This window comes from Culex quinquefasciatus, chromosome 1 (genome assembly GCF_015732765.1).
Source record: "Culex quinquefasciatus strain JHB chromosome 1, VPISU_Cqui_1.0_pri_paternal, whole genome shotgun sequence".
Taxonomy (NCBI): Eukaryota; Metazoa; Arthropoda; class Insecta; order Diptera; family Culicidae; genus Culex; species Culex quinquefasciatus.
Genome location: NC_051861.1, coordinates 77,031,430 through 77,050,463, shown reverse-complemented (window position 1 = coordinate 77,050,463; position 19,034 = coordinate 77,031,430). Strand labels below are relative to the sequence as shown.

General features: G+C 34.2%; 1 protein-coding gene across 1 annotated transcript in view; it reads right to left on the bottom strand.

The window, feature by feature from the left end:
• Positions 1 to 18,841, bottom strand: part of LOC6038502 — a 32,940-nt gene extending 14,099 nt beyond the window's left edge. The window contains exon 1 of the mRNA XM_038265379.1: positions 18,646 to 18,841. The gene's annotated coding sequence lies outside the window, so the exon portion shown is untranslated. The remainder of the gene's footprint in view (positions 1 to 18,645) is intronic.
• Positions 18,842 to 19,034: the final 193 nt, after the last annotated feature.

The window sequence follows — 19,034 nt, the reverse complement described above, 5'->3', positions numbered from 1 at the left end:
GGAAAAGAAGGTGTGCATGCCTGGCACGAACACTCAAAGCGTGTTCTAGCGTGCTGCTCGTACTGACTCAGAGCAAGGGTGAGATGTAGGTGTAAGGGCAGTGCGTGTTCGTCGGGAACCTAGTGCATAAGATCGGTCAAGGCCCGTTCTTACACTGAAAATTGCGAATTGCGAATTTAGTTTTACAGATTTAAATTGAAGAAAAATCATTTTTTTCTCATATGACCCGCAAGCTCATGTGAGCTTCAAATTTGGCCCGCCATTCAAAAACTTTGAGCACCCCTGTCTTAGATAGTCATACAGCCCAGACTCGATTATCCGAAGCCTCGATTATCCGGAGTTTCGATTGTTCAAAGTTTGATTATCCAAAGGTTTGTATGAGACTCCGGATAATCGAATCACGAACAAACAAAAAAAAAACGTTTTTTTCTTTTTCTTGTTTTTAACATCAAATTCAAGTTCTGCGACCCCACTTTAGTCAAATTTGAACAGTCGATTGCCTATTAAAAAATAAAATATATTTTTTCAATATTTCGTCACCGCCATATTGGCCGCCATCTTAGATTTTGCCAGTCGCAGTTTTTCTCATAGTTTTTCAATTTTTCTATTACAAAAATTTTACAACGTTAGTTTTTGCCCTGTAGGCTTCCATAGAGGCACTTTTTGGTCTCAATCTCAATCTTCGGAATCCTCGGAAAATTTCACGTTAGTTAGAAGTATTGGAGTTGTAAATTTGATTAAAATCACAACTCCAATACTTCAAAATTGATCAAATTTATAACTTCAATACTTCTTACTAACGTGAAATTTTCTGAGGATTCCGAAGATGACAAAATTGAGACCAAAAAGTGCCTCTATGGAAGCCTACAGGGCAAAAACTAACGTTGTAAAATGTTTGTTATAGAAAAATCGAAAAACTATGAGAAAAACTGCGATTGGCCAAAAAGTTAATACCATAGGCTTATAGTCCATAAAATTCCCTAACTTTCGACCGATAGGAGTATAAGTGTTGGAGGCTGCTGCAAAAAGATATTAAGGTTTAAAAAAATCAATTTTGAGCAGTAATTTGCAAAAAATATGAGAAAAAGTTAAACCAATCCTGTATGTCCATGGCACATTTTAAAGGGTTTCAAAAGACCTTTCGAATGCATCTAATAGAGTTGGAATTGATGAAGTTTTACGGAAATGCGAGCAATTTAAAGTTTTTTCATGTTTTTTGGACCTCAAACTTCAATGCCCGTTTTACCCCACTTCCCTTTGTCGTAGAGGACTCATATTTCACATGAGTTCATCTCATCTATAGACATTAGACAAACAAACGCTGAAAGTTTCATCCAAATCGGAGCACCTCGATACGACTTCTAGAACAAAACGAGCAATATTTACAAAAACTGCCTCTTAAGCGCCGTTTAGGGGTCAGCAAGCTCGACAACCAATAATAAGACAACGAAAAAAAAAATTGATTATCCGAAGTTTCGATTATCCGAAGTGAAATTTTTCCATGGCCTTAGGATAATCAAGTCAAGACTGCACGGAGAAAAAACCGTTCCGAAAATCGTGAACAATGTACCACGAAATCGGGAACAACGTGATATTCCATGGTACGCGAACGTACCATGAACACTTTCCATGAACAAATCGCAAATCGTGAACGTTTGTTCACGCGGTTTAGAAATTGAAGCACTCTAGCGGATAAAAATGGTACTACGTTTTGGGTTGGTGTCAGTGGTGTAGTATTTCTTTGATGACTCTGCCATCTGGTGGCCATTTTTGGGCTCAGGGAAATGCGTTGCCATCTGGTGGCCAGTAACCAAACTACAAAAATCATCATGGCGTTGAAATTAATTAATTTTTTATTGACAAAAACACATCACTTTACAAAAAAAACACTTTTTTTTTCGCTACCTGCAGTAAGAAATCACACATGGCTGGACCTGCAGTGGTTCAATCTGGTGGCCATCCCGATTTTTGTTGCACCGATGAAGACGGGAAGGTTAGAAGATGCCAGTGGCCGCCTGGAAGAATCTGACGCGGGAACATCTGTAAAGTATGTTTTTGTTAACAAAATTTTCAGCATCAAACATATAAAAACTTACCGAAATACTTGATAAGATGGCAATCCGGACAGAAAATTCTGTAGGATCTTCGCCGATGGCCCAAAACAGCGGTCATAATCTGTAGAATCGGATGGTTTCGTCGAAACTGTAAAGTAAGGAAACTAATCAACTTATATCAAAGAAAACATTCTAAAATTTACTTACCTCAATAATTTGCCACATCCGCTTGCCAGCCCCAACACCTAGTTTTTGTTTTCTCCGGGATTCCGGAACAATTTGGTTCCTCCCGCTGCTGCGGTTTTGTTTTCAAGCACGCTCTGACGTTTGAAATGGAACGAGCCGTGGGCGCATTCACAAATGGCGCAGTGTCAAATGAAACATGGGTAGTTCAGATATTACGTTTTCAAAAAGTATTAATATTTGATAAATATTTTTCTCCAACTATAAAGTTTATGTTTATTATGATTCGATATTTTTGCGAAAAAAGTTTTTGCGGTGCTGTACATTGTAATTTCATGTAAGTTGAAAATATTTTAAACTAGTCCAAACATGTTAAATGTGGTTATCAATGCTGAAAAAGGCATTTAAGATTGTTCTCAGTTGAATAGACTTCTATTTCCATTGAAATTTAGATATTTTTTTGAAAAAAATTCTTTTTGCCCCCTTATTTTTCCGACCAATTTTGAAAGGGGGGGGGGGGTGACATAAGCTTTGTTGTTTAATGATTAAATGGTTAAATGTTTAAATGTTTAAATGTTTAAATATTTAAATGTTTAAATGTTTAAATGTTTAAATGTTTAAATGTTTAAATGTTTAAATGTTTAAATGTTTAAATGTTTAAATGTTTAAATGTTTAAATGTTTAAATGTTTAAATGTTTAAATGTTTAAATGTTTAAATGTTTAAATGTTTAAATGTTTAAATGTTTAAATGTTTAAATGTTTAAATGTTTAAATGTTTAAATGTTTAAATGTTTAAATGTTTAAATGTTTAAATGTTTAAATGTTTAAATGTTTAAATGTTTAAATGTTTAAATGTTTAAATGTTTAAATGTTTAAATGTTTAAATGTTTAAATGTTTAAATGTTTAAATGTTTAAATGTTTAAATGTTTAAATGTTTAAATGTTTGAATGTTTAAATGTTTAAATGTTTAAATGTTTAAATGTTTAAATGTTTAAATGTTTAAATGTTTAAATGTTTAAATGTTTAAATGTTTAAATGTTTAAATGTTTCAATGAATAAATGTTTAAATGTTTAAATGTTTAAATGTTTAAATGTTTAAATGTTTAAATGTTTAAATGTTTAAATGTTTAAATGTTTAAATGTTTAAATGTTTAAATGTTTAAATGTTAAAATGTATAAATGTTTAAATGTTTAAATGTTTAAATGTTTAAATGTTTAAATGTTTAAATGTTTAAATGTTTAAATGTTTAAATGTTTAAATGTTTAAATGTTTAAATGTTTAAATGTTTAAATGTTTAAATGTTTAAATGTTTAAATGTTTAAATGTTTAAATGTTTAAATGTTTAAATGTTTAAATGTTTAAATGTTTAAATGTTTAAATGTTTAAATGTTTAAATGTTTAAATGTTTAAATGTTTAAATGTTTAAATGTTTAAATGTTTAAATGTTTAAATGTTTAAATGTTTAAATGTTTAAATGTTTAAATGTTTAAATGTTTAAATGTTTAAATGTTTAAATGTTTAAATGTTTAAATGTTTTAATGTTTAAATGTTTAAATGTTTAAATGTTTAAATGTTTAAATGTTTAAATGTTTAAATGTTTAAATGTTTAAATGTTTGAATGTTTTAATGTTTAAATGTTTAAACAATTTAACAATTTTACAATTTAACAATTTAACAATTTAACAATTTTACAATTTTACAATTTTACAATTTTACAATTTTACAATTTTACAATTTTACAATTTTACAATTTTACAATTTAACAATTTTACAATTTTACAATTTTACAATTTTACAATTTTACAATTTTACAATTTTACAATTTTACAATTTTACAATTCTACAATTTTACAATTTTACAATTTTACAATTTTACAATTTTACAATTTTACAATTTTACAATTTTACAATTTTACAATTTTACAATTTTACAATTTTACAATTTTACAATTTTACAATTTTACAATTTTACAATTTTACAATTTTACAATTTTACAATTTTACAATTTTACAATTTACAATTTTACAATTGTACAATTTTAATTTTACAATTTTACAATTTTACAATTTTACAATTTTACAATTTTACAATTTTACAATTTTACAATTTTACAATTTTACAATGTTACAATTTTATAATTTTATAATTTTACAATTTTACAATTTTACAATTTTACAATTTTACAATTTTACAATTTTACAATTTTACAATTTTACAATTTTACAATTTTACAATTTTACAATTTTACAATTTTACAATTTTACAATTTTACAATTTTACAATTTTACAATTTTACAATTTTACAATTTTACAATTTTACAATTTTACAATTTTACAATTTTACAATTTTACAATTTTACAATTTTACAATTTTACAATTTTACAATTTTACAATTTTACAATTTTAAATTTTACAATTTTACAATTTTACAATTTAACAATTTTACAATTTTACAATTTTACAATTTTACAATTTTACAATTTTACAATTTTACAATTTTACAATTTTACAATTTTACAATTTTACAATTTTACAATTTTACAATTTTACAATTTTACAATTTTACAATTTTACAATTTTACAATTTTACAATTTTACAATTTTACAATTTTACAATTTTACAATTTTACAATTTTACAATTTTACAATTTTACAATTTTACAATTTAAATTGATTTGCTTGAATGTTAAAATTATTGAAAAAATAACTAAATTCATTTATGTTTGATTTATTTGAATTTATCTTAATGACCCAATTTGCTTAGGGACCCTATTTGGATTCACTTCTTTGACGTCATCCGAAGGCCAAAGTCGGGCGCAACGAAACATGTCTGTGCGTGATTTCGTTTGCTCCTTCGCATGCAGCCGACGAAATTCCACCTGCAGATAGCGCTGATTCCTTGACACAAACTCTGGTACACAACGCCATCTAACGAAAACAATGTGTAAACTTCTAAACATAAAATGTGTTCCCGATTTTGTGAACACTGTTCACGATATCGTAAACATTTCAACATGATTTCGTGATCAAGTTCATGATTTCATGAACATTTAATGTACGCGAAAACATGAACATTTTTTCACGAATTTCGGAACGGTTTTTTCTCCGTGTGTAGTTATAAATTTCATGAAGTTTGATTTGTCACATGATATGGTTTCTTGCTTATTCCGGAAATGTCCCCACCCTCTGAGAAATGTAACGACCAGATGAGTCTGATTGTAGAACAAAATCGGTCTTACAAGGTCTGATCGGGGCGTTAAATTTCTCAGTGGGCAGGTGTCCACCGGTAACATGTTCCGGATCAACCGGGCTGGGTAAAATGACGTAGGCATGGCCTGAGACGGTCAATGTCAATGCACTCAAGTGTATGCTGAAAGTTACTTTTTAGTACTGTTATTATTGGTCAAGAAAAGAAGGTTGTTTCGTTTTCCTAAAAAGACAAGAAAAGTAGGTAGTTTCACATCGAAGTTGCAAAAAGATCCTTTTTTTTACTGGCTTTCCTCAGTGACGAAGGCAAAACTGTTATCAAAAAGGTCCTTCCCCCAAAAATCCTTCGCTTAGACATTGTTCTAGCAAATTAGAATTTTACGAACCGGAAACCGCTTTTCCACTTCACCGGCTAATCCGGTGAGAGTTTTTCTACGGCCTCCGGAAGGAAAATCCCGTCCGTCCTTCCGAAACCAAAAACTGTCACAATCCCGGCGAAGGCTTCCACAAACCAAAAGCCGTCATAAAAACTAAAACAATAATAAAATAATCTGGCGGCAGTGCTGCCAGCACGTGAGTAACACAAAAAAGGACTCCGCTGTCCAAACCATGCCAAAGTAGGTCAAATTAAACCCGCCACGCGGACAAGTGGAACCGACGACGACGTCAGGCCCGCGAGCGATCGACACAAACAAGCCAAAACCGCACAAATTTATTGGCAGCTTGCTTCTAGTGGATATGTTTTATGGGATGTTGTCGACGTTCCGAACTTTGTTTCCCCCCTTTTCGGGGGACAGCCGGTGGACAAACAAACCGATCTTTTGTGAGGAGCTTTTTTTAGGGTGGCAAGTTTAACTTTAAAAAAATTAATATTACCGTCACCAAGCATGTAAATTTCAATCTTTTCGACGTACTTTGATCTACAATAATTTTGCTTTTTTAAGTATTTCAAGTATTTTTAGTAGTTTTAGGAATATCAATTCAATGTAAGCTTGCAAATGCTCTCAATGACCACCCTATTGCTTAACTTTTCCCACTTTTTTGTTTGCTCTCGAAAGCGTCAGCTTTGATCCAGCTTCCGCCGTAAACTTACTTTTTAATAGCACTTGCCACGAGTGTGTGTGTGCTCAGGAGCAATAAGATTAAGTGCGATTCAGCTCCTGAGCGTGCGCCGCCACCAAGAGACTCTCAGAACCAATATCGTCGTCGTCGTGTGATTGCAGATGATGGCTGTTTATGGGCCGAACCGGTACGTTTCTGTCGCTATATTAATTTATATTTTCGTTCGGAATTGTCAGCGGGTCCAACTTTTATGGACACCTCTCACGTCGAACGCCATGTCGATGGGGCCAGGCCACGTTTTTCCCCCTGTTGCAGGAGGCAATCAAATTCTCAACCTGATAACGCTCACATGTGGGCTGCCGTAAAAGAAGTGATATTTATGTTATGATTATCGCATCTGGATATGGCATGATGATGGGATGGGATCGACCGCGGCCGGATACCTTTATTAGCTATTAACTTGGTGTGGCTCGGTTTGATCCGCCGATTTCACCGAGGGAAATTGTTGCATTCATTTTTGTTAGAGGGAGTTTAGAAAATCAGAGCTCAATCGCATCATGCTAAACTAGTTGCTCTGAAAAATAAACTGGTTTAAAGGTTTTGGTGTCACATTCAGCGATATACTGAATGCAGGTTTTATAAGTAATTTAAGAAAAAATCATCCTTCAGTATTTACACCTATTTTTTTATATGTTCATCTCAGACTTATTATCTCAAGGCATTGTTTCCATAACATTAAACCAAAATTTTAGTTTTTGCTTTTTGGGTGCTTTTTACTCAAGGCTGTTTAAAAACTCCAGAATTGCTATTTTGATAAAAGTGGTGTTTTTTCGAGTCTTTTAGGATAATTTCTGACTATTTAGTTGTTTTCCTGAAAAAAAAGTCTGTGGGGGTGACTAAGGGTCAAAAAACGATACACTTCTCGTAATTTCTTAATAACAAAATCAATTTAAATAACATCGAAAATCTTTCAACGTAGATTTGTTCTTAGATAGTTTACTTAGAGAGCCTATGTAGGTCCCTAAGTTTACTAACATTTTCCCAAAATATGGTGGATTTCGATGAACACTAAATTAAATGCTCCTTAGAGGGGGTGACATTGGGTCAAATGAAACTAAAATGATGCTCAAATACAATGATATGGTAAAAACAAGTCATCTAACAGTGTTTCTTCTTCTTCGAGGGAATCGTATTGACATGCTACAATGTTTGAAGTGAAGATTTTCAAACATTTGGGTAGTTTTCGATCAATTCGAACAAAAATATTAGAAAAATGATTTTTCGAGAGGTAATTTTTGGCCAAAAACGTACCTCAACTTTAGACAGCTGCCAAAATAACAGGATTTTGTCTAGGAACGAGATTTTTTCAGCGAAGTCATCTTAAGATGTCCCCTATAAAACCCTTTTAACAGATTTCAATTTCATTGAGAAGAACCTGAGAAATCGACGTCGTCGTGCTATCTTGTCGCACCCGCCATTTTGACGTTCCGAGAAAAACGCGTTTTAATGTTTGACCTTGAATATTCAAAAACGAGAGCACGCAATGTAAACAATAACAAACACGTTTTGTTTGGCTCACCATTCTGTGCATTGTCCCAAAGTTTGGTTGATGTTGGTTGCTGGAGTCCGAGTTATAATTACAAATGTTTACGGTAGTCTAGCTTGTACGTGCGACAAACGCATCCTGACTTTCCTGGCCTGAAATCCCTTTGGCCTTTTGTCGCACTTACATCAATTTTCATGGAGTGACAAGATAGCACGACAAGATTGAAACTACTTTCATATGTAAAGTGACAAAAATGCACGGAGTTTTTTCGGTTTTGTTGAATATCTCAGGATTGAAATCGAATTTTGGGGATCTGTGAAGGTCAAAAGGTGAGGCATTGTGAGCTGCACAAAATGACGTTCTTAACTCAATTTGGCCCAAAATGCACGTACGACAAGTTAGCACGATGGCAACGAATTGTTGATAATTATTTCGACGTCATCGTGCTATCTTGTCGCACCCGCCATTTCGACGTTCCGAGAAAAACGCGTTTTGATGTTTGACCTTGAATAAACAAAAACGAAAGCACACAATGTAAACAATAACAAACACGTTTTGTTTGGCTGACCATTCTGTGCATTGTCCCAATGTTTGGTTAAAGTTGGTTGCTGGAGTCCGTAATTATAATTACAAATGTTTACGGTTGACTTGTACGTGCGTCAAACGCGTTCTGACCTGAAATCCTTTTGCCCTTTGTCGCACTTACATCAATTTTCAGGGAGTGACAAGATAGCACGACAAGTTAGAAACTTCTTTCATATGAAAAGTGACAAAAAATTTCGGAGCTCTTTTGGTTTTCATTGAATATCTCAGGATTGAAATCGAATTTTGGGGATCTGTGAAGGTCAAAAGGCGAGGCATTGTGAGCTGCACAAAATGGCGATTCAATTTGGCCCAAAATGCACGTACGACAAGTTTGCACGACGGCGACGATTTAGCAGTAGTAAATATTTCAAGCAGTAGTAAATATTTCAAAATATTTCATCCCATTTTCATGAGTTAAATTTGTAAAATTGTGCAGCAATTTCAACAACTTAATTTAAGATTCAGCTGTACTAATTCAACTTAGATTTTAGAAATTTTGATAGCAAAATAATTTGCAAAAATATCGTCAAAACTAATTATATTCATTTAAGGATGCACAGCAATCAAAGAAGTTGCTGTCTTCTTATTCTATAATTGTCAAATTTACGGACCAAATCCTGCAAACATCTGATTGTAAAAATAATCAAACTTTGGTATAAATTATATTGTAGACAGTACTTTAGGGGATGAATAAAAAAATATAGTTCCCGTAGTTTTAAAGATACTGAAAAACCAAAACCACTTCAACGAATTGTCTCTGCAGTAAACTTTACGCAGTAGGCCTGGCCGCATTAACGTTCGTGCTGTTTCAATGCATTTTCACGCAGAAAAATGTTTTGTTGAACCAGCCTGTACGAGGTTTGATTCAACAAAATTTGTGTTGAATATAATCAACGCCGATTTTGCGTTAACACAAACCTTGATTTTCTAAATTCCACAAAAATCTTTTGTTGTTTTGAAAAAGTTGATATGACGTTTACTTTGATTCAACAAAAATCTTGATTTTCGAATCAACAAAACGTTTTGTTGATTCGAATATGCCTAATTTTTCTGCGTGTTAATGCAATGGCACACTGTAAATCGATGCCTCTGTGCTCTCTTGTACTTAGGTTGCTAAGATTCCTATCAAGTTAGCATGAGAGAGCAACGAGGCATCGAAATCTTAATAATTTACTAGAAGAGGGCTAGGCGTAATCTAACCTAAGACTCTTTCCAGGATCTCTTCGAAAGATTGGATGCACTAGGGTTTGATTTGATAAGGTTAAAAGAATGAGTTTTACAGCTTCCGGATGTTCGACAAAGTTTCAGAGCATTAAATTTCCATTGAGAACCTCACTTTTGGGAATATTTGGATGGAAGCAGTGCATCCTGCAGACAAAACCGTAAGGAAATTGGATTATTCATTCATCTTGTAGAGATTTGAAAAAAAAAGTCCCTTATTCTGGGCATTCTGGGTGTCCTTACAAAGTGTGTACAAAGTACACGTACGCGTCTGCCAAAGGGTTAAAAAGCTTAACAAACGTGCGTGTTATTTTAAACCAAATTGGGTACTAAAGCCCTATGTCAATTTTTATGTACAACGGTAAATAACACGATTAAAAACAATTTCTGATCACTTTTTTTCATTTTAATGCAAAAATTTTTTTTGACTAGACAACATTTTTTCGATGGATCAACTATGGTCCCCTTGGAACGAGCTGTCAAGTAGGAACTTTTCTGTCAAGAAGGACTGCGAGGTTAATTTTTCAAAATTGATTTAAAAATCCATTTTAAACTCTTTGTGGTCGTACAAAGGTTCATTGTACTCAGAAAAATAAGCTTTATCGCTGTAAACAATAATATCAGCAATCTAAGCTTCATTTTAGGACCCAATTGAACAAAAAACTTAATTACCAGCTAAAACATTCAAATCTTTTTTTTAACTCCTCACGTTATAAGAAATTTGTTTATCGTTATGGTTATAACTGCTCTTCGCTTGAGACTGTTTGATGTGTTTTTGTGCCAAATTGATATATTTGGATCAGTTTACACATCGCCCAAAGTTTAAATTATTATTTTAAATCTATAATCGACTTGCTCCATCCTTCATTACAAAAATTTATCGTGATATAACGATTGATGACAACAGATTCTAACGTTCTATCTGAAAATTAGCAAGAATTACATTTACCCATGAAGTCTTCAAGTTTGGAACACCCTTTCTTAGCGATATCATCAAAAAATGAATAACTACAATCGCTGACACCAACAAAAATCAAAGGACTTAAACTCAAAGGACAACTTTTACTAGTAAAATTGCAAGACAAGTCCCTGAAAATAGTAAGGTCGGCATAAAACGTTGCCTTATGGAAACTATTGACAAATTTCCGCAAAAGTGATCCAAGTTGTTCAAAAGTAAGTGATCTGATGCTTTGCAACGTCTCGAACTCGTTTTGCCTGAATTGATATCGACTGATACTGGTTTGAGGACAGTCCCACGTAAAGCAACCTTTCCTTCACATAATCTCATCCCTTCACTTTTCATGCCCTGCAATCGTTCGCACTTATCGCTGTTAATTATCTTTATAGGTTTTAAAGCTTTTTCTCCATCGGATCACCTCCAGCCTGCTCAGAAAACAACACAAAAATTGGGCTCGTTCATCTGCAGACCACCTTTCTTCAAAGCTTCTGGAATCAAAAGTCAGCAGAGCTAAAGTACATCAGTTTGAAATATTGCTGCTTTCTCCGCTAAAACGAATTGGTATTGACTTAAGCTCTGACCTTTCGCTTTTGTAGAGTCACGTGGGGGTTTGCAAAAGCCACCTGCAAGTCGTGATCACCATTTTTTGTCATGTTGCTTCGCTTCTTGAGTTTGCCAAAAGTGACCTTTTGCTAATATAACGCCACATAAAGTTCAACATAATAAGAAATTTTCCACGATTTTCTTACCCAACGCTAGTCTACTTCTACAGTTTGCAATTTATCGTTTTATCACACACGGCACACAGAAATAAATTTGTACCATTTATGCAATTCATGTTTCACGCTGTCCTGACCGGTTCAACATGCGTACACAAAACACAACACACAAACACTCATGGGTCTCTCCTCTAATCTCTGAACACAGTTCAAGCTCTCTTTCACGTTCGAGCTTTTGCATCTGCATGGTCCCAAGTTGCGTCCAACCACCTGGGCGCTAAAATTAAAAACAAGAAGAACGCCAACCCCTTGGTCACTAATACAGACAAACAGCAAATTTACACACTTTTTACATTTTCACTTTCAAATGCGAAGAATTGGTGGCTTGTTTTTTATTCGTTTCGTTTGCACTTTCATCGAACGTTACTACTACACTCAGTTGTGTGGTGAACGCATCAGTTTTCATTACTTTTTACTGACTTCCCCAAATCGAACGAAATTTCAATGGGTACCTATAAAAAATATGCTTAATAAAAGTATGCTAGAAAAAAAAAGAAATTGCAAATTAAAGTCTCCGTTCAGTTTTCAATCCATAGCCCAAAAATCCTCACCATTTTTCAGAATTTAAAATTGGGTAATTCTCTACCAATTCACACGAAATCGGGAAAAGTTGCCCCGACCCCTTTTCGATTTGCGTGAAACTTTGTCCTATGGGGTAACCTTGGTCCCTGATCACGAATCCGAGGTCCTTTTTTTGATACCTCGTGACGGAGGGGCGGTACGACCCCTTCAATTTTTGAACATGTGAAAAAAGAGGTGTATTTGAATAATTTGCAGCCTGAAACGGTGATGAGATAGAAATTTGGTGTCAAAGGGACTTTTATCTAAAATTAGACGCCCGATATGATGGCGAACTCAGAATTCCGAAAAAAACGTATTTTTCATCGAAAAAAAAACACCAAAAAAGTTTTAAAGATTCTCCCATTTTCCGTTACTCGACTGTAAAATTTTTTGGAATATGTCGTTTTATGGGAAATTTAATGTACTTTTCGAATCTATATTGACCCAGAAGGGTCATTTTTTCATTTAGAACAAAAATTTTCATTTTAAAATTTCGTGTTTTTCTAACTTTGCAGGGTTATTTTTAAGAGTGTAACAATGTTCTACAAAGTTGTAGAGCAGACAAAAAATTTTGATATATAGACTTAAGGGGTTTGCTTATAAACATCACGAGTTATCGCGATTTTACGCAAAAAAGTTTTGAAAAAGTTACTTTTTGCGTTTCTCTTTGTTTCGTCGTCCGTGTCTGTCGCGGGTGACCATGAACGGCCATGATCGACGACGACCAACTTTTTCAAAACTTTTTTTCGTAAAATCGCGATAACTCGTGATGTTTATAAGCAAACCCCTTATGTCTATATATCAAAATTTTTGTAATTGTCTGCTCTTCAACTTTGTTGAACATTGTTACACTCTAAAAAATAATCCTGCAAAGCAAGAAAAAACACGAAATTTTAAAATGAAAAATTTTGTTCTAAATGAAAAAATGACCCTTCTAGGTCAATGTAGATTCGAAAAGTACATTAAATTTCCCATAAAATGACATGTTCCAAAAATTTTTACAGTTGAGTAACGGAAAATGGGAGAATTTTTTAAACTTTTTTAGAGTTTTTTTCGATGAAAAATACGTTTTTTTCGGAATTCTGAGTACGCCATCAAATCGAGCGTCTAATTTTACATAAAAGTCTCTTGGACACCAAATTTCTATCTCATCACCGTTTCAGGCTGCAAATTATTGAAAAACACCTCTATTTTCGCTTGTTCAAAAATGAAAGGGGCCGTACCGCCGCTCCGTCACGAGATATCAAAAACCGGACCTCGGATTCATGATCAGGGACAAAAGTTACCCCTTAGGACAAAGTTTTACGCAAATCGAAGAAGGGTTGGTGCAACTTTTCCCGATTTCTTGAGAGTTGGTAGAGAATTACCCATATTTTAAGCAGTCTTTTGAACAATATTGACTATTTGTTTCATCAATTATTTGCTTTTGTGGAGAAAAAAAGTCATTTATAAAAAAGTTGTTTTGCCAGTTATGGACCCCCTTTTCCTATGGTGGACCCGGGTCCATAATCCGATTGTGGATCCGGGTCCATTATGGAAAATTGTTGTTTTTATATCAAATTAAACCGATATTAGATGTTTTGATGCATGATGGGGGTAAATAAAAGATATAAAAAATAAAAGTAGGATTTTGTTAACTTTACGTTGTAAACAAATAAATTTTGTTAACAGATATGGCTTAAAACAACATAAAAACTTAACAGACTTTTAAACTCATATTATTCCGAAAAATATAAAAAAAACGTGTCAAAAACCACTTTAAACATAAAAACGATAAAAAAAAGTAATTTTGATGCAAATTTTTTCATATAAATTACTTAAACAATTACAGTTGTTGATAAAACTGCGCATGTTTATTTTCAAAAAAGGTTTGTGATTGATTAATTATTATAAAATACCATTTCAAATTTCAATGATGATGCTTCAGTAAAGTTCAATTACCGTAACCTGGAGTCAATCGGGACACATGGGGCGAATTGGGACAGCAGTTTTAACCATGTTGGAGCACAATATTTTGATTTTTCTGGTTGGTTTCGGTTAAAACAGACTCAGACCAACAAAATGTGTACATCCATTTCCAAATTTCAAAGCTTTAAGTGCTCCAAACACTGCTGTCCTTATTCAGAATGTAGTCCCGATTCACTCCAGATTACGGTAACTAAAGTTTTTAAGTTCTTAAGGTTTCAGAAACTTTGGTACTTTTAATATGAAAACAACTTTTTTTATACTCATGATAGAAAAATATGCAATTAGGTTGATAAAAACAAGCATTTAATGTATGTTTAAGAGAAACTTTTGCTTAAACAGACAGTTTTCTTCATTTTTGAAGGTTAAATTAACAGGGGTCCACTTTTGGAAAAGTTTGGATTTTCGTTGTCCTTTATTGGACCCCCTAATTTTTGCTTGAAAATGAGCAGTTTTTCGTTTTATTTTAGTGAAGTTCCTTAAACATACATTATTTCGACTTACTGAAGTGAAAAAATGATTGGATAGTTAATACAGTCATAAAATGGAAATGCTGTTTTGTTGTGAAAATGCTAGTGGCCATTGCTGATTCCAGATGTCGAACTCAAAACACTTATTTTGACGAAAAGGACACGTCAATGTCAGTCAACCTTGTTTAAAATGGTGCTGAACATGCCAAATAAAAAAATAGATAAAAACACGCTTTTTATTGTGATTTTATTGAATTTTTCATCAACAAACCTTCAGAGGGTCAACTATAGGGAAGGGGTCCGCTAATGGATAACGTACCCTACTGTGACTATTTTAAATTTTTCAGAACTAAATGAAATGTTGGAAAATATATATTCATATGCATAATATGAACTCATTTTCTTCCTTTTTTTTGTTTATTTTTACCTAATAGATAGTAAAAATCTGTTTCCATAAAGGAAATAAAGTGACTTTGTTGTTGCAATTATTCCTTATTTTTGCAATACTTGAGTTTTAGTTTTTTTTAAAGTAAACGAAAGTGCACTTGTTTTTTTAGCAAAATATTTTTGGTTTTTGACCTGATCTTCACACTGAAGAAACGTTTAGTTATAAATCGTATTTAAACTCGTTGCAAGACTCGATTTATTCATTGTCGAAAATGGTATCGCTAGGCGACCACCTTTTCATCTAGGTTTCGAGCTACATTAAATATAACTAAGTAGAAAATTTCTACTAGAAATTCATCAAAGTTGACCTCCAATATGACGTATGGACCATAGATTTGTGTTGGATTTGTGGTCATGGATCAAAATAACCCAGCGATTTCAGTCTAATCCCAATAAAGATACATTTTCGCATAATTTCGTAGCCGCCTTAAACATAAATCACTCCTTTTCTCCTTTTCGAAACACCCCAAAAACATACTTCAATTTTGATCATTTTCTAATGCCCCTGAGTGTACTACGCTAAACTATCGTGACACTTTTTCTTCCATTTGACAATCATCACTTTTGGATCACATCACAATTTGGCGGTGCTCTGGAGCCCGCTCGCCGTCGTCATCATTACCATTTCGTGGGACACTTAACAACAATTGAACAGCACTTTAAGTAGGGACGGCGAGCAAGAGAGCATGCAATCATAACCATTATTTTAACGGGCTCGCTTTTGGGACCTCGGCGGGGAACCCGTTTTTGGAGTTTACAGCTTCAGCTGCTTTTCATTCATTCTTTCAGCATATTTTGGGGGCTCCAGGGGATATTCCCCATTCTTTTTTGCAAAATACATAAACCGACGGTGACGACGATCAACGATGAAACGAAACGAAATGTGTTTGGGCTTTGGGTTTGTGTCCCTCGGGGAAAAGCAGATCACGACTCGGTCCCGTCCGCGTTGGTTAGGGTAGGTTACATTCGATGGAACGACGCGAACGGGGACTGTTGAGCGCGGCTTGGCGAGGCTCTCACCTATGGGTTCGAGAGTGTCGGCTGCGGGAGGCAGTGTTGCCAGATGACTTAATCAGAAAAATGAAAGCAAAAAACCTGACTTTGATTCGCGATTAAAAGCTCAATAATTCCACCAGATGGCGCGAATCATCGAAGTATGACGATTCAAATTTTCCCAGTGTGGTGGCATAGGAATCAAAACTTAAAATTTAATTTCCAGCTCTTAGAACAACTTTAGAGAAAAAAAAATCAAGTAATACGAGTGTATACTTTTTGCCCTCTTTGAATTAACCCTCTACGGCCCATTTTTTTGAAAATTGTTAATTTTCCCGTGTTTAGGAGATCATTTTGAGCAACTTTTGTTCTACGAAAAACTTCACTTCTCTTTTTTTATGTTTTTCTTGCTTTATTTTTAGTATTATAATTTGCATTTATCTCGTTTAGTTTATGTTTGTTTTTGGTAGTTTTTGGCCTATTCTACCACCTCCTATCATTACATTTTGCCTATATGAAATAATATCTAGTATGTAAGAAAATTGTAAGTAGTCTACATAAGCTTGACTAATAAACAATAAACAATATCTTATTTTTTCATGTTTTTACGGTCACTTTTTCAATGCTTGTTTTTCACATTTTCTGGTATAAAATGGCACCATGAATATTTAAATTGCAAAAAAAATGCGTAGGGGCATAGTCTGGGACACTAGAAAAATTACTGCATAATTCTTTTTACTCAAAGTAAAGGAAATGTTAGTAAAAAATAAAGTCAAAGTTTTAGGGGTCAACAACTCAAGTACATTAAAAAAACATTGGCAAAGTCACATAAAACAAGTGAAACTTCAAACCCATAATTTTTCTAAAATTTTAAGAGTTCTTCTTTCTAATGCTTTTTAAAGATCAAAAAATTGGATGAAAAATTGTTTTTTTGCAATTCCGTCGTGAAACTACTTACTTTTCCTGTCATTCTTGAACGACGAAATAGCCTTCTTTTCTGTACCAAAAATAACAGAATCGAATAGCAACACTTTTCAAAATAAATGCTGAAAAGTTCTACTTTTCAGCACTCAAATGGGTGCTGAAAAGTTGAACTTAATGCAATAAAAAAGATTTAAAAAAAATATTGTGTAAATGATAGAGCATCAAAAGTTTACACAGGATCAGCTCGAATTTTTGCTCAAAAGTAGTTTTGAACGCTGAAATTTAACAAAACAGAATTCACATACATAACCTTAAAGGGTGAAAATTTCAATCGATATACTTCACTCTGTTCTACTACTCAACACTGTACTCAACAGGTGTCGCATGTCGTTTGACTCTTCAACGCCAATAAAGGTATTACTGAATGTTACATTTCAGCGAGAATTTCTAATATATTATTGTTGAGATAAATTTGTTTCTGACACCAAAAATATTTTTTAATATTATTTTGTCAATAACCGGGAACCGTGGTGCAGGGGTAAGCGTGGTTGCCTCTCACCCAGTCGGCTTGGGTTCGATCCCAGACGATCCCGGTGGCATTTTTCGATACGAGATTTGTCTGACCAGGATTTACACTTTGTTTCAGGATTCATCAAGTTTGAAAAAGATTTGTTTCTTTGAATGTGTTTCGCGATTTTGGGTTGGTACTCGCAGCAGGTGGTTTTATAAGTGTCTTAAAGATAATTGTTTTGGCGCATGATTTAGCAACCAGAAGAATGCTAAGGATAAAAACTAGAAATGCTCTGGAAACACAATAGTGTATTTTAATTTTGTGAAATTTGGTGACGGCGTCACGCCGTCAAAAAGTTTCGAAATATTTTAAATGATTTTCTCTGACAATACATTTGCCTTTGTCATAATGATTGTTTGTCATAAAACTTTGTAGTTTTTTATGAAAAACTGTGAAATTTTCATCCCACTTGTTTAAATTTTTTTGTTATTTAATTTTTCACATTAGCTTAGGTTAATTATTTTGAAACATATTTTTACAGTGTGAAGCTAGTTGTTTTTTTTTTCAATTATTTTAAAGCATAGAATTCTTCAACATCTGTATAAATTCAATAGTATTACCTTGTTGAGTAATGAAAGCATTATCATCAAGTAAACCCCTCTATGCAATTCAATGAAATTTTAAGGCAAATTCGATTCAAAGAAAACGAGAGCGCTTTTGTTTTGAAGATATTTATGATCTTATGATCTTCAATTTGTATTTGTAATGTTTTTAAACAATTGTGGTTTGCCCAAACTAATGTGTGTTAAGTTTGGCATCATGTATACAGCAATTCCATTTGAAAAGAGTCTAAACCGAAATAAAAGCGGTAAATCAAGCTTTTGAGTTAATATTGCTTAATTCTCCATCAATCATCTGGCAGCACTGCCGTTTCATTCAACTTCGCATTGGGACTTTCTTCTGGTATGTAGTTCACCGCCGCCACAACTTGTATCACCACCTGGAGGCTGTGTGCTCTTATTTTTGGCCTGGCTCTGGTCGTGGCAGACAAGCAAACGCATGCAGGCTGGTTAGGTTCCCACAACAACAGTCGAACCTATTCACACAGCGCGAATGGACCCATCCCACCATCGCGCATCCGACGACCATCAGTTCGGGTCTCTTCTATACTAACATCAATTAAATCTACTGCAGCTCCACAACCCGATGTAACGACGACGACGCCGTCGCGACCAATCCCGAAACTACGTCCGAAAAACCCGTTCCACGCGGTGCAAATTTTTCGCGCGCGGTGAACACGCGTGACGCAAACCGAGGACACGCAAGCGAAAACGGGTCGGTCCCGAAGCGCGCGCGACGACCGTTGACGACCAGAGTCATTTACGTACTGGCCGGCCGCTGAGGCCGTTTTTGCTCTCTCCCTGCTGACGACACGACGGTCCACCAAAAACAACCCTCCCGTCTCCCTTGGCCAGCATCCCCCTTCGAAAGATCTTGGAACCCCGCACCTGAAAGACACACTCACACACGCCGTGAAGTCTCCGAAAAACGTGTTTAGAGACC